At 40.0% G+C, this 25,803-nt stretch overlaps 1 protein-coding gene across 27 annotated transcripts in view; it reads right to left on the bottom strand.

Annotated features, from left to right (window-relative positions):
• DST (dystonin) overlaps positions 1-25,803 on the bottom strand; it is a 498,104-nt gene that overhangs the window by 295,632 nt on the left and 176,669 nt on the right. The gene's annotated exons all lie outside the window — the stretch shown is intronic.

Below are 25,803 nucleotides of genomic sequence, written 5' to 3'. Positions count from 1 at the left end.
GTTCAAGGTCAGAAAATAAGTGCAGAACCTGGAATTTAAACCCAGGCAGTTAGTTCCAGAATCCATACTCTTAACCCTCAATGCTTCAGGCTCTGAAATCTAAAAACATCCAAACTTCAGATGAAGATTAAAACAAGAAAATATTTATTTTAACATTAAATACAAGTCATGCCTGTTAATAGCCAATATTTTCAGCTATTATTAGCTATCAGAAAAACATCAAATAACCTAAACATCCAAGAATAGAGAAATTATCAAGTCAGTTATGACAGAGCCACAAAAAAAAAAAAATTGTGCATTGATTAAACAGACATCACAAACAGGGAAAAAATGCTTGGAAATGCTGAGGAAAAAAGATTATAAGGAAATATGCCAATATAATATTAGTAATTAAATGTAGGTGATAAGATTATCAGTAATTTGTATTTTCATCTTTTTTCTTCCAATTTTTCTTCAAAGATATCTACATTTTTTTTACAGCAGTCATTCTTGTGATATTTTTGTTTTGAGAAGCTCTCAATTTGTATAATACTTTTTTAAATATATGACTCTACTACTGGTGTCATTTTGAACATATGGGGTCAATGCTGAAGTCCCAGATTCAGGCAGCCATTTAAAATGCTATGCAATTTTTCCTAAGAGATAATAACCCACTGGGTTCCCTCAGAGAATAGGGAACCACCATGTGGCCCATTACCTATAGACCAAGTGAGCATTCTGCAGCTTCTGTCTAACTATGAGATTAAACTTAGAAACTAAAATTTATTTCCATAATAAAGTACTTTCAAGACTCCTAAAGCCACAGGTGTGACTCAGGAATCTACTACAGGCCAAAATTATTCCAAAATAAAAGAGCAGAGAGGAGGGTAGAATAGGGAAATCATGGAATTTTAAACTTAAGGCATCATCTGACACCTGACTAGAAAAGCTCAAAGCAAATCACTAAAAATAGACAAACTCAGTCTATACTTTTTGCATACGCATCTCTGTAACTAAATTAATAATGGCTTGAATTACAACTCTTACGAAGCTTAGATTTCCATGCTTCTAAAGACTGTATCAAGCACACAAGTGGGTCTCCAGTATTTCTACACTATTCTTTAAAAAAAAAAAAAAAGCCAGCCTTTTTAAAAAGGTAGCATTCCTTTCAGTCAGCAAGCATCTCCTGAGAACCCACTAGGCACCAGGCAAATGGTAAGCACTGGCATTACAAAGAAGTATGATGAGTCATCCTGTCTTAGTCCAAAGGGAGACAGACTAGGAAGCCAGAATGTGCAAAGCTGCATGGTAAGTACTATGACAGAACTATGCAAAAGGAGCTTAGCTTGATTTTTATGTTGTTTTTTTTAAAAATCAAGGTACGAGTAAGATAAAATAAGTAAATTTTAAGTTTCCAGTTCAAAAAGTTTTGACAGCATCCTGTAACCAGCACCTAAAACAAGATAAAAAACATTTTCATCCCCCAAGAAAGTTCTCTTATGCCTCTTTGCCATCAATACCCAGCCCTCTCCCACAGGCAACCTGATTTCTAACACTGTAGATTAGCTACGCTTGTTCTAATGTTTCACATAAATAGAAGTATGAAATCATTTGACTCTAGCTTCTTTCACTCAGTATGATATATCTGAGATTCATCCACACTGTTACATGTACCAATGACTTGTTCCTTGTGATTACTGTGAGTATTTGACTGTATGGACTTATCAGTTTGTGTATTCACTCACCTATTAAGGCTGTTTGGGTACTTTCCAATATAATAGCAGTTTATATTACCATAAACAAGACTGAGTTTATCCTGTTTGTTTCATCTCTTTGATTTGTATTTGTGTGGTTTTATGTAGAGAGCAGTGATATGGGGAGTATAAGGTAGAAGAAGGCATACTGTGAGAGAATTCAAGTGATTAAGCATGGATGTAGTATGCAATGCATACAGAGAGTCATGAATGGCTGCACTGCAATAAAATTCCTACAAAGATACACCATGCCAAAAAACTGGGAGTCTATCAGGAAGGCAACAGAGAAGAGTGAACAGAACATTCAGATGGCTGCATAGAAGCATTTTCCTTACAAACTCAGCTTAGAGAGCATGAACTTCAAAGGCAAAAATACCAGACCCTCAAATCCCCACTCTGCTACTAACTGTTGGCTACAGCAAGTTATTAAGTCCCCTAAGATTTACTTGCATCATATGTAAAACAGGAATAGTAGTACCCATTTCAAACACTTGCCTAGAAGCTGAAAGGTAATAATGAATGTTATACATCTAAGAGAATGCTTAACATAAAACTGCAGTTCTTCTTAGTGCTATCTGATGGACTTAAATGCACTGATCTCAAATATTCCCTGGAATCTAAGTAATGGCAACATCAGAAGCATCCTTCTGGTCTCTGCTAATCTCAATCTACTTTAGTAACCACAGAATCATCAATGGGACTCCAAGAAACCTATTGTTTTAAATTAAGTTAACAAAGTTCTCTAGAGAAGTGGTTTAGGAAAAAAATGAAGAGTAAGCGTAAGTTAACAAAATGAGGTTTGGAAGTGGCAACAGAACATGTATCATAGAGGCACATTCATCAGCTGGACACTTGGTCATAGTTATTTCTACCCTTAAAACACAACTGATTATCCAGTTACAGTAAAAGCCTAATAGCATAGGCAGTGAAATGCCCATAGTTCCAAAATGTAGCCTAGAACAAAGAACACAGTAATGCTTCTTAAAATGGAACTTTTTGTTTACATGAGCCATTTTGGAAATTCACTTCATACCATTGATAATGAAATTTTCAATTACAAAAGAAATGGCTTTCTGTTTCTTTTAGCAATCAGAATGAGAAAGAAGCTGAAGAATTATATAGTGAAAGATGCCATTCCAAGTGATCTCTGGTAATACTACAGTAACTTAGACAGTACAACTTATAAAAGGAAATCAATTCAACAAAAGAAATATGTAACTTAGTTAACCTTTTAAAAATGTAAAAAAAAAAAAGTAAGTAACATTCATAATAAAGGCAGAGTTTTGTCTGAATTTATACAATTTTTATGTGAAATTTTATTTCTGCGATAGGGTCTGTGGGGCTGATTCTTTTTAAGTTCTATGCTCTTAACTGAGAGGTCCAGACTTAATTTAATCTACTTCAGCATGCCATCTACCACAGGTCCTTGAGAGTAAATGTGCTCAATTGGTTCTAAATACAGACCATTTTCATTATCACTAGTTTCTCCCACATGGCAACCTCATAAATATTTATTAGCAATATATAGAAAAAAATCTGCTTCATTACAGAAACTGAAGATATATAGGCCCTGAGAGGATCCAAGAGCTATGTAAATATAAATGTGGCCACTAAAATAAATTGTTACATATATTAGAGATGGGGTCAAACAAACCAACTGTTAAAAAAAATTAAAACATTAAATCTTTGAGCCATGACTATTTTGGTGTGGTTAAAAAAAATCACTTCATAGTTCCAAGATAAATTTGTAAAACCTAAAAATATTTTCTAACAGTCAAATCTAGATATACAGTATTTAAATTAAATATATGTTCTTTAGTTTATAAGTCCTGAATAATTTCAGTTAGTATAAGTTATTCAGAAGTTAGGTCCTCTTCAGAATCAGAAAGGAATAAGATATTTAAAAAAAAGGATTAAAAAGAAAATATAATTGGATTATCCTTTCTATTTCATAGCTTATACTAATACCAGGTAATGTCTATTTTTTTTTTTTTTCAGCTCCAAGGTAGGCTCTGGGACTGTAAAAAATACCAGAAAATGTCTCAAATATATAAAACATATATGAAGTACATTCCTTGCCATCAAGTCATTTCAAATCTAATGAAGAAAATAAAATAATAAAACAAGATATTAGACACTAAATAGGAAACTGGTTGACTATATGCAGAATAAGGACTGGGAGAAGAGTTCCCAGTGTAACCCTCAGTACTTGTAACAGACCTGTGGGCACGTAAGAGGAGTTGTACAGTTGTGGGTAGCTGGAAGCTCAGAGACTGACTTTGATGATGTAAAGTTTAAGGACAATGTAGGTAGCAGCAGCAGAAGTACATAAATGGAAATGAGTGTATTGTGAGACAAGGAAACAGTATTAATAAAATCACACTGCACTGGCAAAATACTTTCATGTAATCACCCCACTGTACATTCACATATACTCTGTGAGTAAGGCAGATACTCACATTTAAAGATGAAGAAACTAAGGTTCTACTCAATGAAGGCAGCTTATCCTTATCACTGATCTCATAACCATGGCTTGAACACAGGTCTTCTGATTACCAAATCCCCTATTCTTGCTAAACCCTACTAGCTCAGAGACTGACTTTGATGATGTCAACTTTAAGAAGACAAAAACTTTGGCAGACCTTAAGGAAAACATTATGAAATATTATTTTGAAATTTATTTCTATTTTCTCTTTTGCCTTTTGGCATGACATGTTTATCAGCCTTAAAAAAAGAGATTATAGAAATTCTACAAAAAGACAGGAACAACCATTTCTGGTTTATAAAATAGGATTATTCAGCAAGACACACAGCCTTGCTAGCCATACTATTATCTGGAGGGATTGTTCCAAATGGCTTTTATTTCTGTCTCCCTTCCCTGCCTCCTTTTAACCAAGGGCCTGATCTAGCTCTTCTCCAGAGTAGAAAAGATAACCCACTTCCAGTGATGACAGCAGGGCCACAGGGCTAGCTGAAAGGAGGATATGATACAGTATATGCAGGAGAAAGACAGGGAGTCAAGAGGCTAAACCAATTTCCCCAGTTCAGGTTTTGGCCCTGAGAAGAGGAGGTACATTCAGTGAGTAAGGAGTAAAGGGAAAGACACAGGGGGCTCTTGTCCCACTCCCTATATGGTACCCTGGAAAGAAGGCCGCCCTTGGTTCTGCTTTGTACAGACCAGACACAGAAGTATCTGTGAGTCTGGCTGGGACACCTCCCAAAGGGTCCATCCTAGCAGGGAGAGGGGGATCTCTAGCAAGGGACGTAGACAAGATCACATGAGCCAGGAACAATCAAGCATCCCAGAAAGACTGCAGATGGGTAGTAGAGGAGCAGGGGGAAGCCAAGGTGAAGTCAAATCAATGTGGGACACGGCCTGAGTCACAAGAATGGGCCAGAGTTCACTGGTGGCTGGCTTAAGAATCACTGTGCTGACCCACAAGGTGCCAGACATCCAAGACAGAAAAGGGGTACAAATCACCCAGCAAGCAGGGGTCCTAAAAGTCAGGATAAAGATGCTGGCAGGAATGAGCACAGTGTTTTCCCCAGAAATGCAAGGCTGCAGAAGCCACATCTCTCCTTCTAGATACCCAGAGAAAAAAGAGAGGGAGGGGAGGCTGTCTTCAACAACCAAGCATTTTTATCTAAGACAGAACAGACATCAGAGGAGACTGCTCCATTTGCCACATCAGACTATGCTTTGAAATAGATTCAATTTTAGTACATTTTCTCAGCCATCAGAAGTTGAAACTCATAAACATGACTCGATCAGCCATAAAATAAAAGGAAATATTTCCCCTGCATTTCCAAATGCAATCATGAATTAAATCTTTCAAGCCTACTACACAGGGCAGAAAAGTGGGTTTCATACAGAGAACAACAAAGAGTCATAGTCTTTTCTCAAGAGAGGTATTAATAAGACAAAAGCTCTCAGCAACTTTATGTGATACTGGATAAACAGACGCCTTGCAGCAAGCTCAGTCTCATTCCAGAAAGGGCTAAAATACTCATTCAGACTATTTTCATTCTAAAGCAGAGGAACAGAAATGGTTCCAGGAAGGAAAAAAAAGTATACTTTTAGAAAAGCAGGACTTCAAACAATGTAACTTTAAACAACTGAGAAACAGTGACAGATGGCCCTATTATGTATATACTGGAAATGGGATTTATTTTTTTCAGGAAAGCCTTTGAGAATTGAGGCTAAAACAGTGACAGTCTGTACACAGCATGTCATCTGCCAGTGAACATCAGATGTCCCTACAAACCCAAGTGTTTATAAATGGGGAAAGAATGGCTGAAGTTATATGTGAACACAAATGTAAATCACAACATTCTTAAATGGGTAGTTTCTAACCATTCTGATTAAGGTGCTGCATACAATGTGGCCCAAGTTCTGGCAAACCACATAGCTCTTTTCACATTGATAGTGTAAGGAATATGATGTGAGCTGTGGACTCACAGCTGTGAGCTGTGCTACATTTCCTAGTAACAGAAACCCTGATTCTGATGGGGCAGATGCAAGGTTGCAGAAGCTACAAGTCTCCCTCTAGATACCCAGAGAAAAAGAGAGGGAGGGGCTGCCTTCAACAACCAAGCATTTTTATCTAAGACAGAACAAAGACCAAAGGAGACTGTTCAATCGGCCACATCAGATTATCAGATTCAATTTTAGTACATTTTCTCTTTCATCAGAAGGTGAAACTCATAAAGATGACTAGATCAGACATAAAGTAAAATATTTTCTCTGCATTTCCAAATTCAATCATGAATTAAATGTTTCAAGCCTGGAATAAAACATCTCCCCAGCCTTATTTTCAATAACAAAGTTCCAATAAATGAAATAAAAGCTAACGTATTATCTGGCAGCTTCTAGAAACTTTCTGTGAAAGGTACCTGGCATGAGCCCCTTACCCCTTCTTCCTTCCCTCGTCCTTCTACTGGCTGGGGACACAGACCCAGTGGATATGACTCAAGCAGCCGTCTAGGACCACAAAGATGCAGCCTAAGTCTGCAGGAGCAAGAAGTAAAGAGCTTCTAAGAACGGTGGCTGTAATCATGCCAGTCCTGGACTGCCTCCTGCTGGATTTCTTTCACATAAGAGAAAAGTAAACCTCCTTCAAGTCACTGTTCTTTCGTTTTCATCTGCAAAACAGGACCAATATCAGTCAACCTAATCCTACCCACAAACACAGTGTTTTCCAGCAGATCTGCTACTGAGAGCTCTTTGAAATGGAAAATTTCCCAGAAGAGAAACAGCTACCATTAATACAGCACAAAGTAAAGAACTTGGTATAATCAAGCTCATAAAACTGCAGCAGAACTATGACTTTTCCCCATATCCTTGTATCCTTCTTTCCCAAAGAAACAAATTCCCTAATTTTTGGCTAGGTGCAAATATACAAGGAATAAATACACATTTCCCTGCCTTCCTTGAGCTAGATGTGGCCATGTTCCCAACACGTTGTGGCCACTGAGATGAGAACAGAAGCAGGAGGGCCCTTAAAGGGAATACAGTGCCTTTTTTTTGTACTTCTTCAATCCAAATGGCTGCAATGTAGATGTGGTGGTGAAACACCTTTAAAAACATGTTAAGAGTAACAACCTAGATGGCAAAGCAATGTGACAGAAAGAACCTGGGTCCCTGTTCCAGTTACTATTGCTATGTGACAAACTAGCCTGGAATTCAAATATGAAAAACAACCACTTTTTTTATGTCAAGCATTCTGTCAGTCAGAAATTCAAGCCAGGGCCGGGCGCGGTGGCTCAAGCCTGTAATCCCAGCACTTCGGGAGGCCGAGGCGGGTGGATCACGAGGTCGAGAGATCGAGACCATCCTGGTCAAAATGGTGAAACCCCGTCTCTACTAAAAATACAAAAAATTAGCTGGGCATGGTGGTGCGTGCCTGTAATCCCAGCTACTCAGGAGGCTGAGGCAGGAGAATTGCCTGAACCCAGGAGGCGGAGGTTGCTGTGAGCCGAGATGGCGCCACTGCACTCCAGCCTGGGTAACAAGAGCGAAACTCCGTCTCAAAAAAAAAAAAGAAATTCAAGCCAGGTACAAGGGGGACAGCTTGCCTCTGTTTCATGATGTCTGGCCTCAGCCAGTAACACTCAACAGCTCGGGTGGCTTGACCACTGGGGACTGGAATCATCTGGAGGCATCCTCACTTGCATGGCTGGTGGTTGATGCTAACTACTGGCTGGAGCATCATATGAAACAGTCAGCAAGAACACCCACAGGTGTCATCTACGTGTGGCCTGACTTTCTCACTGAATGGCAGCCTCAAGGTAGTAAAACTACTTCTATAGTAATTTAAGGTTCTAAAAGCAAAGTCCCAGCAAGAAGGCCGAGGCTGCATCACCTTCCCTGACGTAACCATGAAAGTCATGTGGTATCAATTAATCCTACATTTTACTGCTTACAAGAGAGCCAGGTGCCCAACCAGATTCAACCAGAGTGCACAATGGGAAAAGCAGCAAAGAAAATGCACGCACGTTTGAAAACTCATAAAGCACCACCTGACCCTGAGCATCATACCAGCCCTGTTTGACCTTACGAAGCTGAGCTGCATATCATCCTGCATTCCCCACCTCCAGACTGCTACATAGGTGAAAATACAAATGATCATTTCAAGCCACTATTATTGTGGGTGACTGTAGCAGATTTATAAAGAATACTTACATGCCCCAATACTTAAAAACAAATCAGGCCAGGCTCAGTGGCTCACGCCTGTAATCCCAGCACTTTGAGAGGCCAAGGTGGGTGGATCACTTGAGGACAGGAGTTTGAGATCACTCTGGCCAACATGGTGAAACCCTGTCTCTGCTAAAAAGACAAAAAATTACCCGGGCATAGTGGCACATACCTGTAGTCCTGGCTGCTCAGGAGGCTGAGATAGGAGAATCACTTGAACCCGGGAGGCAGAGGCTGCAGTGAGCCAAGATCACACCACTGCACTCCAGCCTACGCGACAGAGTGAGAGACTCCATCCCCATAATTAACTAATTAATTAATTAACCACAAGTAGCACAAATGTCTATCTCAAGAAACTAATTTTACAACTACTAGAATGACCTTGTAGCTATAATTCATTTGATATTATCAGCTGCTGGCATATTTTTTCCATTCAAAATTTTTAATGATGATCAGAAATCTGTAATATATTACAATCCCTTTGTCAGTCATTTGCCTGCTGCCAGTTTCCCTTCCTGGTTTGGTATACTAAGGGATTTCCGAGCTCAGACAATGAAGATGCTGACACAGCCAAGGAACTGCAGCCTGAAAACAAAGAGATTCACAGTGTGAATCTGACTGGATGTGCCCTAAAGCCACTCATGAAACAGCTACTCCCTATCAAAGACACCACTCCAGGCAAGGCAAAGCACTCCTTCCACCTGCCATTCTTGTTTCTAAGCAAAACTGAAGAATCTAATTTTTTCACAGAATCATTTTGTGGTCTAACCATATAGCATGCATTGCTTATGTCAAAATCCTTTTATTTTTAAAATTAATAAATAATAGAATATCCACTGAAAAAAATGTTAAAAGACATGTAAAGTGTACTTTGGTTCCTCCATGTCCCCCCAAAGCGGAAAAGAAAATAACTTTGAGAGCATACAAGTTTAAAAGAAAACTGTGCAAGTCTGAACATTTCTAAATACGTTTGAAGATACATATCTAACTTCGAAATATGTACCTAGAGGCAAATAATTTAATAGTAAATCCATGGAGTGAACTGTTAAAAATGCCACAGGATTAAGCCATGTTTTGGTGTAATGTGGGTAAGGACATTACACAACTTTGAGAATGAATTATTAAAACATGCCTTTTAATATATCTTATTTAAAACTAGTTTCCAGCATCCCTTAATCCTATTTTATTTTTTGTATGTCTCTCCATCTGTATCAGCCACTAAATTCCAATAAGACTCATTGTGTAATGACGCTTAATCTTCTTCCTTTTTAAACTCTAATGTGTACCAGCTTTCAGACATTCATGAGCTCAGACCCTTTGGCCAGAATTTGGTTAGGTAAAAAACAAGCTGATCAAGCCCTAGATGAAGGCATTTGGTGCCAAGGTAATCATGAATACAAGCAAGTATTATATTTGCCCCCAGCTCGTGCCCAGAAGGTAGCTGAAAACACAGCCTTGATTTTTCCCTTATTCTACCAATATAGGAATTACTACCTTAAATACTATTAAACATTCTTTAAAGTAATAAAAGGTAGCATTTGCTGAGCACTTATGATATACCAGGAACGGTTTTGAATACTTTTCATGTATTAAAGTCATCAAATCCGTAAATAACAACATAAAGTAGATATTATAATTAAATCTCCCTTTTAAGGATGAGACTGACATTAAACAAAAAAAAAAAAAACATGTAGCAAAACCGCACAGACAACTCATGTGGTGGTCCACACATGGAGCTAATTTCAATCACTGTGCATGTAGGGACTCTAACTAATGAAATATAACTGAAGTAACTGTATTAGACTTCTGAGACTAGGTCATAAAAAGCAATGTGGCTTCCTTCTTGCTCTCTCGATCACCTGCTCTGGGGGAAGCCAGTTGCCATGTCTTAAAGGCACTTAAACAGCACTGTGGAGGGGCCCACGTGGCAAGCGAGGCCCTCCTGCCCTCCACCAGTGAGTGAGCCCTCCTGGAAGCAGATGCTCCAGCCCCAGTCAAGTCTTCAGAGGACCGAAGCCCTGGGCAACATCTTAACTTTAACCTTCCTCTACTTAGGCCACTCCCAAATTCCTGGCCCACAGAAAGAGTTATTAAAAGTGTACTGATTTAGCTGCTAAGTTGCGGGCAGGGGGTGTAAATTGTTATAAGGCCAGAAATAACTAGCACAGCTAACAAGTGACTGAGCCAGGATCAAACCCAAGCAGTCTGTAACTGAAAGCTGCTACTTGTTCAGGTAAATGCATTCCATATATTATGTTGGTGCAAAAGTAACTGTGGTTTTTATCATTGATAATAGGAATTTAACCAAGCTATAATTTTTCTAAACACCACAAATATTTCCAAATTTCAACTACACAAATTGAACAGGCATAGTAGAGTGGTTCTCAAACCTTCTCAACATTAAAATCATTTGCACAACTTTTTACAGATGATGGGGCTCATCCTCAAAGAGTAAACCGGCCTAGGCTTGGGTCCTAGCATCTTAACCCCAGGTTAAGAACCTATAAAAAAAAATAAGCTTGAATTTTCACAACACTGCTCAAATTTCCTTTGGACAACTAAGATAAAGATTTTCTGTTCACTTGATATCTCAAGTCAAAAAAGAACTTACCTCACAATCACTTTTTTACCAAATAACTGTATTTAAAAACTTGATTTATGAATGTGAATAGAGCTTTTGCTTTCAGTACACATTAGCAGTTATTTAGGGCACCTTACAGCTGAGTATCCAAAACCCCAAAAGTAATTTCTGTTAGTTAACCAATCTTCTGCCTCAGTTTTGCTCTTGTTGCCCAGGCTGGAGTGGAATGGTGCGACCTTGGCTCATGGCAATTTAAGGCCTCCAGGGTTCAAGCAATTCTCCTGCCTCAGCCTCCCGAGTAGCTGGGATTACAGGCATGTGCCACCACGCCCAGCTAATTTTTGTATTTTTAAGAGACAGGGTTTCTCCATGTTGGTCAGGCTGGTTTTGAACTCCTGACCTCAGGTGATCTGCTGGCCTCAGCCTCCCACAGTGCTGGGATTATAGGTGTAAGCCACCATGCCCAGCAAGAATCTAGAAATTTCAAAACAGTTTCACATAACTTGAAAGTGAGAAGGGGCTACAGAAATCATCTCATAATGGGCTACCTGCCTTCCCCCAGGACGGACAGAAAATTTACAAAGCAGAGGTGGGCTTCAAAAGCAGCTCCTCCTCCAGAGGCCAGCCCCAGCATTGCTATCTGGAAACTGTGAATGGCTGCCTGCACTCACAGTTAGTAATGCATCCCTTGATATTATGTGTGTGCTTCTGCCACCCTTTCTTAAATACACACTTCTTTTAAGACAAGAATCCTACCTTAACTCTTTTGTAGTCCCCTTCTTTCACTATCACAGTTTAATCTAAGAGTCACCCATAACTGTTTGCTTAACAGAACAATGTAAAATACCTGCACAACTACTTTCCCCCATCTCTTTCTTTATCTCTACACATAATTTTGGATTTCAAAATGTGAAATTTTTTTTGCTTGATTAATTTATTGCACTAATTAAATAAGAATTTATTTTAACATCCACTGTGTACTACATTATGGGTAAAACAAATTTACCAAAACGCCACTTTTTTTTTTTTTTTTTTTTTTTGAGATGGAGTTTTGCTTTTGTTACCCAGATTGGAGTGCAGTGACACAATCCCGGCTCGCTGCAACCTCTGCCTTCAAGGTTCAAGCAATTCTCCCACTGCAGCTGGGATTCCAGGCAGGTGCCACCATGCCCAGCTAATTTTTGTACTTTTTTTTTTTTTTTTTTTTTTTTTTTTTGAGACGGAGTTTCACTCTTGTTACCCAGGCTGGAGTGCAATGGCGCGATCTTGGCTCACCGCAACCTCCGCCTCCTGGGTTCAGGCAATTCTCCTGCCTCAGCCTCCTGAGTAGCTGGGATTACAGGCACATGCCACCATGCCCAGCTAATTTTTTGTATTTTCAGTAGAGACGGGGTTTCACCATGTTGACCAGGATGGTCTCGATCTCTCGACCTCGTGATCCACCCGCCTCGGCCTCCCAAAGTGCTGGGATTACAGGCTTGAGCCACCGCGCCCGGCCAATTTTTGTACTTTTAGTAGAGACGAGGTTTCACCATGTTGGTCAGGCTGGTCTCGAACTGCTGTCCTCGGGTGATCCGCCTACCTTGGCCTCCCAAAGTGCTAGGATTTCAGGCATGAGCCATTGCACCTAGCTAAAACACCTTCATAAAATGTATTTTCTCCTTGTTTACCTCAAGGATTTGGCATACATGGCCATGTGCTCTAGTTTTCTCCTTACATATTCCAGGCATGTACACATAAGCATTAACTCATGCCTCGTCTTTCTGATCACATACCTAATAAGTCAAAGTCCCACCTCTTTATGCCTGGATCGAGTCTAGCATGCCCTAGCTTTTCTCTATGATTAAATAGTTTTTAAAATAGAGGGATGGGCCAGGCACAGTAATTCACACCTGTAATCTCAGCCTTTTAGGATGCCGAGGCAGGTGGATCTCCTGAGGTCACGAGTTTGAGACCAGCTTGGCCAACATGGTGAAACCCCATCTCCACTAAAAATACAAAAAATAGCCAGGCATAGTGGCACACACACCTGTAGACCCAGCTACTAAGGAGGCTGAGACATGAGAATCGCTTGGACCTGGGAGGCAGAGGTTGCAGTGAGCTGAGATCACGCCACTGTACCCCAGCCTGGGCAACAGAATGAGACTTCTCTCAAAAAATAATAATAAATAAATAAATAAATATATGGATGGCTAGGGGTAGGGGGAGAAAACTAAAGGTGTGCCTAGCAAATTACCATTTGTCTTAAGGAATGCTGGTCTAACCCCACAAGGAACTCTAGTCCTACATCACCTACAGTTTTCAGTTTGAGAATGTACTTAGACTAAAAACACAATGACCTAAGGTTTGAAAACATCTCTATTCTCTAGTGTGGAGAGTTCCTTCTAATGAAACTACATACTATAAATATACAGACTAATGTGCAATAGTCCAACCTATCAGTAGTAATAGTTCAATAATTAAGTATAGTATTGTCAGGCCGGGCGCGGTGGCTCATGTCTGTAATCCTAGCACTTTGGGAGGCCAAGGTGGGTGGATCACCTGAGGTTAGGAGTTCAAGACCAGCCTGGCCATCATGGTGAAACCCCATCTTTGAAAAAATACAAATTTTAAAAATAAAAATAAAGGCCGGGTGCGGTGGCTCACGCCTGTAATCCCAGCACTTTGGGAGGCCGAGGCGGGTGGATCACGAGGTCAAGAGATCGAGACCATCTGGTCAACATGGTGAAACTCCGTCTCTACCAAAAATACAAAAAAGTAGCTGGGCATGGTGGTGCATGCCTGTAATCCCAGCTACTCAGGAGGCTGAGGCAGGAGAATTGCCTGAACCCGGGAGGCGGAGGTTGCGGTGAGCCGAGATCGCACCATTGCACTCCAGCCTGGGTAACAAGAGCGAAACTCCGTCTCAAAAAATAATAATAATAAATAAATAAATAAATAAAATTTTTTTAAAAAAAAAAGTATAGTATTGCCTCCAGCCAAAATTCATCTACCTGTTTCTGAGCCCCCTTCCTCAATCAAAACCTTTTCCCAGCATTCACATGTGTACGCGCGTGGACACATACACACACACACACACATACACACACACACACACACACACACACTCTCAGATGCCTCTGTAAGAGACAGGAGCCCTGGTCTGACCACTTCTATCTAGACAAGGGCCTCAGTGAACCTCTCTGCCCTGTTTTCTTATGCTCCCCAGTGGCTAAACTGAAAAATGCAAGTCACAAACCAGCAAAGCAACAAGAAGATTCTCTAAAACGTTTTCTCTTCAAACCACTGTAACAGCAAATAACATATGCTATTCTGCTTGGCTGGTAGCCTTTTTTTTTCTTCCTTCCTTTGGTCACTTTCAATATTCTGCAATTTCTGGAGCCCCAGGACATGCGACTTGACTTTCTACAATCCCTTTTCACTAGTGGCCTAGGATCCCTGGCTGCAGGGTCATGTCTGTTTACTCATCTAGCTCCCTAACTACTCATGGCACAACTTGAGAGCAATGGCCTTGTTTCATGTATCTTTGTATCTCCAGCAGTAAACACACTGTCTAGCTGAGAGAAGACATCCAAATATTTATGGAAAGAAAGAAGAAAACTACAAAAAGAAGGAGTGGGCAGAACATTAGAAAGAAGGATGTTAGGCTGGGCACAGTGACACATGCCTGTTACCTTAGCACTTTGGGAGGCTGAGGTGGGCAGATCACCTGAGGTCAGGAGTTCAAGACCAGCCTGGCCAACATGATGACATAACATCTCTACAAAAACACAAAAAGTAACCGGGCATGATGGCAGATACCTCTAATCCCAGTTACCCAGGAGGCTGAGGCAGGAAAATCCCTTGAACCAGAGAGGCGGAGTTGCAGCGAGCCAAGATCACGCCATTACACTTCAGCATGAGTGAGAGCGACAGAGAGCGAGTGAGCAAGAAGGGAAGAAGGGAGGAAGGGAGGGAAGGAGGGAGGGAAGAAGGGAAGGAGGGAGGAAGGAAGGAAGGAAAGAATTAGAAAGGAGACAGGAAAAGGAAGAAGCCATAGGCACTAACTTGAGGCTCAGGAAATCTGTATATGATTGCTTGCTACTTACTGGCCGTAAGAGTAGAAATAACTTATTCACTGGGCCCAGTTTTATCTGTAAGATTACTCACTGTAGTCTCTGAGACCCCATAACCTGTAAATTCTAATATCCTATGGTTTTATACAAAGTCTACCATGCTTGTGAAAGTCACCATGTCAAACAACCATTTTCAATGATATTTTCTACCTTCTTTACTGGTTTCTGCAGATGTCATTTGCCCCCTAATTTTGTGTTTTGAAATATTTTGAGTTTCATAACAAATACCGAAATGCAGTAGAGGAACCTGCAAGTGTTATCAAATTGCTATCTAGAATTATGATAAGAAGTCACTGAAGGAAGAAATTAGGTAGAAACTAGAACTGCCAATGAAGAGAATGAATTCCAGTCAACCACAGTAGAAATAAGGGAGAAAACATATGCATGCCAGGATATAATTAAGGAGAAGACTGTAAAAAAAAAACAGAGGTGAGATATTCAAGAGATTTCTGGTCTGTCTTGAGGTAGAGGTGATGAAAGTCAGCAGAACGCAATCTGTTCTTAGAGAACAGAGATGTTAAGATGAATGGAGAAGTATGAGTTATGAGATACAACAGAGATCCTGAGGTACTGCCAGACAGACCCAAGTTAAAGCAATTACCAGGATCTGGAAGAAGTCTCCAAAGGTTTTACTGAGACTTCAGTTATCGGTCCCTGACAACTATCAGGAATGGAGTTATGACAGCCTTTTCTTCCACTTTCCTAAGCAGGAAAAAAAGGCGTCTCCACCTTCCAAAAACTCAAAAATTCTAAACATTCCAAAAACACCTACGTAGCATTTCCTCTCAGGACTTAGCAAATTTGGCTTTGGGTGCACTGTGTTTATTCGAACTGTATGTGGGCAAAGGGAATGTGAGCAAAAGGATTTGTCCTACTTAGCTAGTGACACGCACAACTTAGGATGCTTACATACAGCCTCATGGGACCAAAAACCCAATGCATCCACCTTGACTGTGAAAGCTGAGCTTTATCTTTCAAAGATTCATTAATTGAAGCATGGACGCATATTCCGTAGAAAACTTACATGCCTGAGACTGTAAATCAAAGTCAATTTGCTTAATATAATTTCTATGATACAGTATAAAAAGCATGGTCTTATAAAACAAGAACACATGAGTATACTTGCTCCCATGTTCCACGACATTTCCAGATTATGAATGCCACCACTGTTCACTGACAATGCACTCTTTCAACAAGCAGTTCCTGAGCACCTACTGCATGCCAAGTACTGACCAGGCTAGGTGCTTATATACAAATACAGGTAAAACAGATCTGGCTTTGACCTGCTGGCTATCATGCTGTTTGGGAAGACAGCACTGCTGTCTTTCTAAAGCTAGCAGTCTCTCATCAGACACAAGGCCTTTCTCTGCAATTGTTGCACTACCTTTTTATTTATTTATTTATTTATTTATTTATTTATTTTTGAGACTGAGTCTCTCTCTGTCACCTAGGTTGGTGTGCAGTGGCATGATATTGGCTCACTGAAACCTCTGTCTCCCATCTCAGCTTCCCGAGTAGCTAGGATTTACAGGCGCGTACCACCAGCCCAGCTAATTTTTGCATTTTTAGTAGAGACGAGGTTTTGCCATGTTGGCCAGGCTGGTCTTGAACTCCTGACCTCAGGTAATCTGCTCGCCTTGACCTCTCAAAGTGCTGGGATTATAGGCGTGAGCGACCATACCCAGCCTTGCAGTACCTTTAATAGTTCTGATTATATAGGGAAACCCCAATTCTCTTAACCTAGAAACACAAGTGGACAACCTGTGCTTTAACAATCTAATGAGCAGGTGCTTTTTTTTCTATTTTGACTTGGCTGATTCCCTTAAGCTACTCCTAAATAACACAGTAAGGAAATCTATTTATACTACCACTAGCAGATGCAGCTTGTCAAAAAAAAAAAAAAAAAAATCAATGAATTTCCTAAAAACATTTCCTTGGCTTGGTTTCAATTTTCAGTTCATCTTATAAGGTCATCAGCTAAAGACCAGGTAAAATTTAATGAATCAGCATTCTTCCACATAACTAATGCTCTATCAGTCTCAACTTATACATTCATACTTATTTTAATGATTATTTATTGAAAACCTACTATGCTTTATGAGCTGAAAATAAACCAGTAAACAAAACAAGAACCCTGTCAATGTGGCATTAAATTCTGACAAAAAGAGAAACAGCAAGCAATAATTATAACAAGTAGGCCAAGAGTGGTGGCTTATACCTGTAATCCCAACACTTTGGGAGACCAAGCTGGGTAGATCACTTGAGGTCAGTTCGAGACCAGCCTGGCCAAAGTGGCAAAATCCTGTCTCTACTAAAAATACAAAAATTAGCAAGGCATGGTGGTTCATGTCTGTAATCCTAGCTACTTGGGAAGCTGAGGCACGATAATCGCTTGAACCCAAGAGGCGGAAGTTGCAGTGAGCTGAGATCGCACCACTGTACTCCAGCCTGGATGACAGAGTGAGACTCTGTCTCAAATAAATAAATATAACAAGCATTAGAAGATGTTCAAAGTAATGATGGCTGTGGAAGAAAACAGAGCAGGTTAAGAGAAATTGAGAGTATGGAGGTTGAGGGACAGGTGAGAGGCAAGATGGAATTTTAAATAAAATGATCAGAAAGTCCCCCTTGAGATGGTGGCATATTAATAAGACTTCAAAGAGATGAAGGAGTTAGCCATACAGATATCTGGAAGAAAGACACTGAGATAGAGCCAACAGCCACTGCTACAGACCTAAGATAGGATATGCCTGGTGTACTCAAACAAGAGCAAGGAGGCCAGTAGGTGTGAAACGAAGAGAACAAGAAAAAGAATATTAAGAGATAAAGCTAAAGAGGTAACAGAAGAGGCAGGTACCACAGGACCATGTAAGCCATTTCAAAGGCCTTCAGTTTCAGTCTCACTAAAACAGGAAGCCAGTAGAGGGATCTGAGGCAAAAGAATAACAGATCTGACTTATGTTTAAAAAGATAACTATTGTGAGGCCGGACCTAACAGCTCATGCCTGTAATCCCAGCACTTCAGAAGGCCAAGGCAGGCAAATCATGAGTCAGCAGATTAAGACCATCCTGGCCAACACAGTGAAATCCTGTCTACTAAAAATACACAAAATTAGCTGGGTGTGGTGGTGCATGCCTGTAATCCCAACTACTCTAGAGGCTGAGGCAGGAGAATCACTTGAACCAAGAGTCAGAGGGTTGCAGTGAGCCAAGATCATGCCACTGCACTCCAGACTGGCAACAGAGCAAGACTCTTGTCAAAAAAAAAAAAAAAAAAGATAACTATTGTGTACTGAAAAAAGGATTCTTAACACAGTATATTTACTAAGTGCTTATTTCTAGGGTATAAAAAATTATTCCAACCTAGAATAGACAACACAATACTGGAAAATAACAAGTTGAAGGACAAATACTACCCATTTCAATACCTATTATAAAGCTACAGTTGTCAAGACAGTGTGGTTTTGGCAAAAGAAAAGTCAAGTTGCCCAAAGGAACAGAACAGAGGGCCCAGAAATAGACCCACACAAATTTAGTAAAGTGATCTTTGAAGAAGCAGCAAAAGCAATTCAACAGAGAATGGATAATCTTTTCAGCAAATGGTGCTGGAACAACTGGACATCAATACGCAAAAATATACAAATTTAGGCACAGACCATACCCCTTTCACAAAACTTAAGTCAAAATGAATCACAGATTAAATGTAAAAATCAAAACTATAAAATTTTGGGAAGATAACATAAGAGAAAATCCAGATGACCTTGGATTTGGTGATGAATTTTTACCTACAATACCAATATTATGATCATAAAAGAAAAAAAGTGTTAGGTTAGACTTCATTAAAATTTAAAACCTCTACTCTGCAAAAGACACTGTTAAGAAAACAAAAAGATAAGCCACAGACTGAGAGAAAATATCTGCAAATTGCATATATGATAAAGAACTAGTATCTAAAATATACAAAGAAATCTTAAAAACAAATAATAAGAAAGCAAACAACTCAGTTTAAAAGTGGGCAAAATATCTGAACAGACAGTTTACTAAAGGAAATATACAGTTAGCAAATAAGCATATAAAAAGATGCTCAACGCGATATGTTACTAGAGAATTGCGAATTAAAACAACTATGAGATACTGCTACACATCTATTGGAATGGCTAAAATCCAAAAAGATTGTAACACCAAATGCTGGCAAGAAGGTGGAGCAACAGAAAATTTCTTCAGTTAATGGTGGAAATGCTAAACAATACGGCCACTTTTAGTAGTTTCTTACAAAGCTGAACATAGTCTTACCATATAATTCAGCAATTACACTTCAAGGCATTAACCCAAATGACGGGAGAAGAGGAAGGATACAAAAACTCTGTACTTTCTCCCTAATTTTTCTGTAAACCTAAAACTGCTGTTAAAAGTCTATTAATAAAAAAATTGGGTCAGGCTCATGTCTGTAATTCCCGCACTTTGGGCGGCCGAAGCAGGTGGATTAATTCATTCCGGGAGTTCAAGACCAGCCTGGGCAACATGACAAAATCCCATCTCTACAAAAAAATACAAAAACTAGCCGTGCATAGTGGCGGGCACCTGTAGTCCCAGGTACTCGGGAAATTGAGGCAGGAGAATCACCTGAGCCCAGAACGTCAAGGCTGCAGTAAGCCAAGATCACGCCACTGCACTCCAGCCTGGGCAAATGGAGTTGCCAGTTTAGACCCTGTATCAAAAGAAAAAAAATGTATTTCTGTCCTCAAAAAGCTTATACTTTTATTACTTTATTATCCATACTCTGCCCACTTCCAAAATGAAGTTAAGATAACAAATACAAAAAGGATACTAGCTGGGCACGGTGGCTCAAGCCTGTAATCCCAGCACTTTGGGAGGCCGAGGTGGGTAGATCGTGAGGTCAAGAGATCGAGACCAACCAGGTCAACATGGTGAAACCCCGTCTCTACCAAAAATACAAAAAATTAGCTGGGCATGGTGGCGCGTGCCTGTAATCCCAGCTACTCAGAAGGCTGAGGCAGGAGAATCGCCTGAATCCAGGAGGCGGAGGTTGTGGTGAGCCGAGATCGCGCCATTGCACTCCATCCTGGGTAACAAGAGCAAAACTCCGTCTCAAAAAAAAAAAAAAGGATTATAAAGGTAGAAATAAAATTAAAAATCATGTGTAAGGAAATCAATACAGCTACATCAAACTTTTGGCTAAAGAGTTATTTATCAATGTTCCTTTGCTGACCATCTTCAAGTCAAGCCTCACTATATGCTCTCACCGCATGTGAACCTGTCCTTCAGAGCATCCATTTCCGGTGTTACAACTTAACCAATGTCTGTTCCCACATCAGACACCTAAAGAGCAGATAAGTGAGTTTAATGACGCAATGGAAACCCAGAAACCATCAATTTGGCAAAAAAAAAAACAAAACAAAAACAGAAGACAAATCATGAGTCCCCGCTTAAAAATGGTTTAGCCAAGACTTCAACATTTGGTCTGCTTGACTCCCAGGCCTGTTTGACTCCCAGGCCTCATGATCTTGGTGTTACACCATAAAGGATGATACAATTTTTGTACCTAATGTTATCTTCAAGTTGTAAAAAGCAGTGACTCCATGAAAATAATTTAGTTAAGCTGAAAATCAGCTGAACTTAATCAAAAATATCATAATTGCTCCTAATTTCAAACTCTGTTAATACAATAAAACCCAGAGCGTGGGATGCCCTATTTTATTCCATTCATCCACCCCAGAGTTGGGGGCTTAGGATCACTACTGTGTAAACCAAAACTTGGCACCCTCAGTCAATTTACCTGAGTGCTGTGACATAATAAGGGTTTGAAATGATGAACCAGGGTTTTTCCCAGACTAGTCTTTGCTACACCTTTAAAATGGGACTCTTACAGTAAAACCTGCTGCCTCTAAAAATGAAAACCAAGGGGCCAGATGTGGTGGCTTATACCTGTAATCCCAGCATTTTGGGAGGCCAAGGTGCACGGATCACCTAAGGTCGAGAGGTCAAGACCAACTTGACCAACATGGAGAAACCCTGTCCCTATTAAAGAAAGAAAATTAGCCAGACATGGTAGCACATGCCTGTAATCCCAGATACTTGGGAGGCTGAGGCAGGAGAAACACTTAAACCAGGGAGGTGGAGGTTGCCGTGAGCCAAAATTGCGCCATTGCACTCCAGCCTGAGCAACAAAAACGAAACTCCGTCACAAAAAAAAGAAAAAGAAAAAAGAAAAAACAAAGAAAAATCCAGCAAGGAACCTAAATTATCAAGGAGTAAGGTAGGAGTTTGAGAAAAGAAAACCTCTATTTATGTCATATCTCTTATGGCCCACATAAACACAGCATTAAAGCTACCACATCCCAAAATAATTTATCTTAAAAAAAAAAAAGGCTCTGCTGATACAATTATTAGGAGTAATCTTATATATTCCCTTTATGTAAGAGTCTCTTTAAAAGGAAATGGAATCATAAACATTACCTTAGAAACCTGAGTATTACTTTAGAAGTTCATAAATTCTTTAACCCAGGGCCCCCAATTTAAGCTAATGATAATCCTCACACTAGTATGTAACTAAAATTGTCTGCAAAGAGCAGTTGTCCAACTGACATTCTGGATCTGTCTGTAACATAATAGTTAAAGAATGTGGTGTCATTTAAGGAGACACTATAATTTCCTGTACTGAATGCAGAGTATTAAAATTTGCTGTAATATTGTTTTTTCTAACATTTCTAAATGCATAAATCATCACCAAATGTACACAAAAACTTAGGTCAAAATATTTAGGTATATATTTTATTATTGACTATGGACAAGATGATGAGGCTCCATTTTCCTATGTAAAAAATTAGAAATACCTGGACTTTGCTTGCCATGAATACAAAGTACACATGTGGAAGAGCAAAATCAATCACAACTACAGGGAAAAAATGGCATCAAACACTAGAAATCATTAACAGTTTTGGATCACAGCTTTCTGCAAGAATTTGATGAACCCTGTGGGCTTTTCCTCTAAATGCACATAGTATGTGTACACAAAACTGTACCTACAGACTTGGCACCTGACCTTTTACCTCAGCCCAAAAACTTTCTAACCAGGAGAAAAATTCCACTATAATATTGCATTGAAAAGTCACTAGACATGTACTTAGGCCTCACGACACTGCTACAATGACTTATACATAAAGTATTAATACTCCAGTGAAAAAAATAAAAGAATACCACTATTACTTATAAAAGGTTCTCCAAAAGGGAAATTGAAATAAGAGTATGGAAGAGTAACACCCTAGCATGTGGAGTCCAGGCTATTTTAGACATGAGGATTGAGTAATGCCGAGAAAGCTGACATGTCAAAATCTCAACTTTTAAAACAGGTGTATTTTTAGGCTTCTTTCGCAGGCTTTGGTTATATAAGTGCTTAATCGTTTGGTAAAACCAAATGTCAAGTTTATATGTAAAAAACATAAAGTTTCAATATAATATCTAAAGTATTTCATGTGATGGAAAATAAGAATTAAAAATACATGCTACTTATTAGCTGAATCATAGGCAGAAGCTTCTTAAAGTGGTGTTTTCATGTGATGATACTGCCCCTACAGGAGCAGCGCAGGGCAGGAGGCTGCATGGCAGGGCAGGAGGCTGCATGGCAGGGCAGAAACGGCACTCACTGCGTCAAGGCTCTTCCTTCTGCTCCTAGAACTGCAACTGATTACCCACGTGACTCCAATCAAGCCATTACTTTTGGGGATCCCAATTTTTAAAGCCTATGAAGTTAAAGGAATGAACTATATGACCTTTAAAACTGCTAATTTTTTTATTCTAAAGTTACCTAAGAGTACATCAAAAGTAAACAATAGTCAGGGGCAATTAATGGAGAACAATTAAAATCACAAGAAGTTTTCATTAGAGGATACCGCACAGCAGCTCATACGTGAGCGAAAATACCTCAAGAAGGCTGCTGCCACAGATATTTTGGTCCTTCAGAGTCATTGCAGTAGCCAGCCTCCAGGAGGGCTCCCAGTAATCTCACTTTCTGTTATGCACATCCTTCCATAGTCTCCTCTCACAGTGCACCAGGGTTGTCACTGTGACCAACTGTACAGCAAAAGTGATGTTATTTTCAACACTGGATTATAAACGACAAAGTCTTTGGCTTGGGTGCCTACTCTCCCTCGCTCTTGATTTCCTGTTTTGAGGAAAGCATGCTGTCACGTGGTGAGCATGCTGTAGCTTCCAGCCAACAGCAAGCAAGGAACTGAGGTGGACCAACAAGCATATGAGTAAGCCTGGAAAGAGATTCACTACCTCAGCTGAGGTGTGCCCAAAACACACAGCTGAGCAATTCCTAGATTCCTGACCCTCAGAAACTGTGATAGAGTAAATATTTCTTCTTTTAACCTAATAGGTTTTGGGGTAATTTGCTATACAGCAATAGGTAACTGACATAGTCATCTTTTAGTCTTTTTTTTTTAGCCTCTTGGACCCTGTAAGTTATTGGTCCAGATTTACTTAGTTCTTCTTTCACCCTGTCTCTTACATAACCACTCCCTATACATATAATTTTTTCATTTCCTCTGCAACCAGCCAGATTTGGGTCCCTGTATCTTACTACTACAAATATCACAAAGTCTACACGCTATATCTCTAAGTCAAGAATCCCAAATTCAGGCCGGGCATGGTGGCTCACGCCTGTAATCCCACTTTGGGAGGTCAAGAAATCAAGACCATCCTGGCCAACATGGTGAAACCCCGTCTCTACTAAAAGCACAAAAAATTAGCTGGGTGTGGTGGTGTGAGCCTGTAGTCTCAGCTACTCGGGAAGCTGAGGCAAGAGAATTGCTTGAAACCGGAAAACAGAAGCTGCAGTGAGCTGGGATCACACCACTGCACTCCAGCCTGGCAACAGAGCGAGACTCTGCCTCAAAAAAAATAAATAAATAAATAAAGAATCCCAAATTCAAATACATATGAGATGTTCAGACAATGTCAAGTGGACTAAGCATAAGGTAATGGGAGGCTGAAGACAGTGGTGAATATCAGGATAAATGTGCCTTCTTAGGGTGCTGTCTTCTGCTCAACACCAACCAACTGCTGCCATGTGAGTATGTGGACCCAGAGCTGCCAGATCACTGCTTTTTCACGAAGACCCTAAACTCTACTTTTATGATATTTATCAACTTTTTAATATTGACTTAAAATTGTTACAGTGTACAGAACAAAACATATCTACTGTCTGGACTTAGTCTGTGAGCCACCAATTTCCAGCCTCTACCTTAGATCAACCCTTCTAGAATTTCTCTCAGGCCAGGCACAGTGGCTCATGCCTATAATCCCAGCACTTTGGGAGGCTGAGGCAGGTGGATCATTTGAGGTCAGGAGTTCACAACCGGGTTGGCCACTGGTGACACACTGTCTCTAATAAAAATACAAAAAATAGCCAGGTGTGGTGGCATGCACCTATAATCCCTGCTACTTGGGAAGATGAGGCAGGAGAATTGCTTGAACCAGGAGGTGGAGGTTCCAGTGAGCCGAGATGGTGCCACTGCACTCCAGCCCGGGCAAGAAAGTGAGACTCTGTCTCAAAAAGAAACAAAAGAGAATTCATATGACCCAAACTTACCTCTTCAGCCTCACGGTCTCTATTAAAATGTTCTGTTACAGCAGACAGGCCTATCCAACATTCTAAAAAATTCATTTCCCACCCACAATGTTCCAGCCAAGTTGCCCCATCCATGTCCTACCCATAGCTTAAAACCAAACCAAATGTTACTATCCACAAAATTTTAGGCTGCTTTGTTGATTTAACCTTGCATATCATAACATAACATTGGATTATAATCCAAAGTATAAAAATCCACAAGTCCATACTGACATACATAAGTGATTAAATGAATTTAAAAAATAGAGAAGACAGAAGTTTCCTTCACACAAGAATCCAAATAATTTATATAGATATTCTCCTTTCAAGGATGTGAAGCTCAATTCCCCATAGCCCGCGTGTAGGCTGCACTTAGTGCTTTGCTTCCAAAGAATAATGTAAATAAGGATGGGGGAGGAAAGCAACTGGCAAACTTTACCACAGTCAGGTAATCAAGGATAATAACATCACAGTGACAAGTCATGTGGGTGGCACCTATGAATTGTATAACTCTATCAAGACAGTTGAAGGTGAGCAAAAAGAAAAAACAAACAAACAAAAAAAAAAAACAAAAAATAGTAATAATAAAATTTAAAAAGATATGTGAATTGATACGTTAACAATGTCACTTCACCTCTCTGGCTTCCTTACAAAAACCCGTAACCTCAATCTAACCATAGGAAAAACATCAGATAAACCCAAATTGAAGGACGTTCTACAAACTACCTGACCACTACTCAAAATTGTCAAGATCAGCTGCGTGTGGCAGCTCACGCCTGTAATCTCAGCACTTTGGGAGGCCGAGGCGGGCAGATCATGAGGTCAGGAGTTTGAGACCAGCCTGTCCAATATGCCGAAAGCCCGTAAATAACAAAAAATACAAAAATTAGCCATGTGTGGTGGTGCACACCTGTAGTCCCAGCTGCTCAGGAGGCTGAGTCAGGAGAACTGCTTGAACCTCGGAGGTAAGGTTGCAGTGAGCCGAGATCATGTCACTGTACTCCAGCCTGGGCGACAGAGTGAGACTCTGTCTCAAAACCACCTCC

The sequence above is a fragment of the Saimiri boliviensis genome, chromosome 4 (genome assembly GCF_048565385.1).
Source record: "Saimiri boliviensis isolate mSaiBol1 chromosome 4, mSaiBol1.pri, whole genome shotgun sequence".
Taxonomy (NCBI): Eukaryota; Metazoa; Chordata; class Mammalia; order Primates; family Cebidae; genus Saimiri; species Saimiri boliviensis.
The sequence above is the reverse complement of the archived record's forward strand: the minus strand, read 5'-3'. Positions and strand labels throughout refer to the sequence as shown.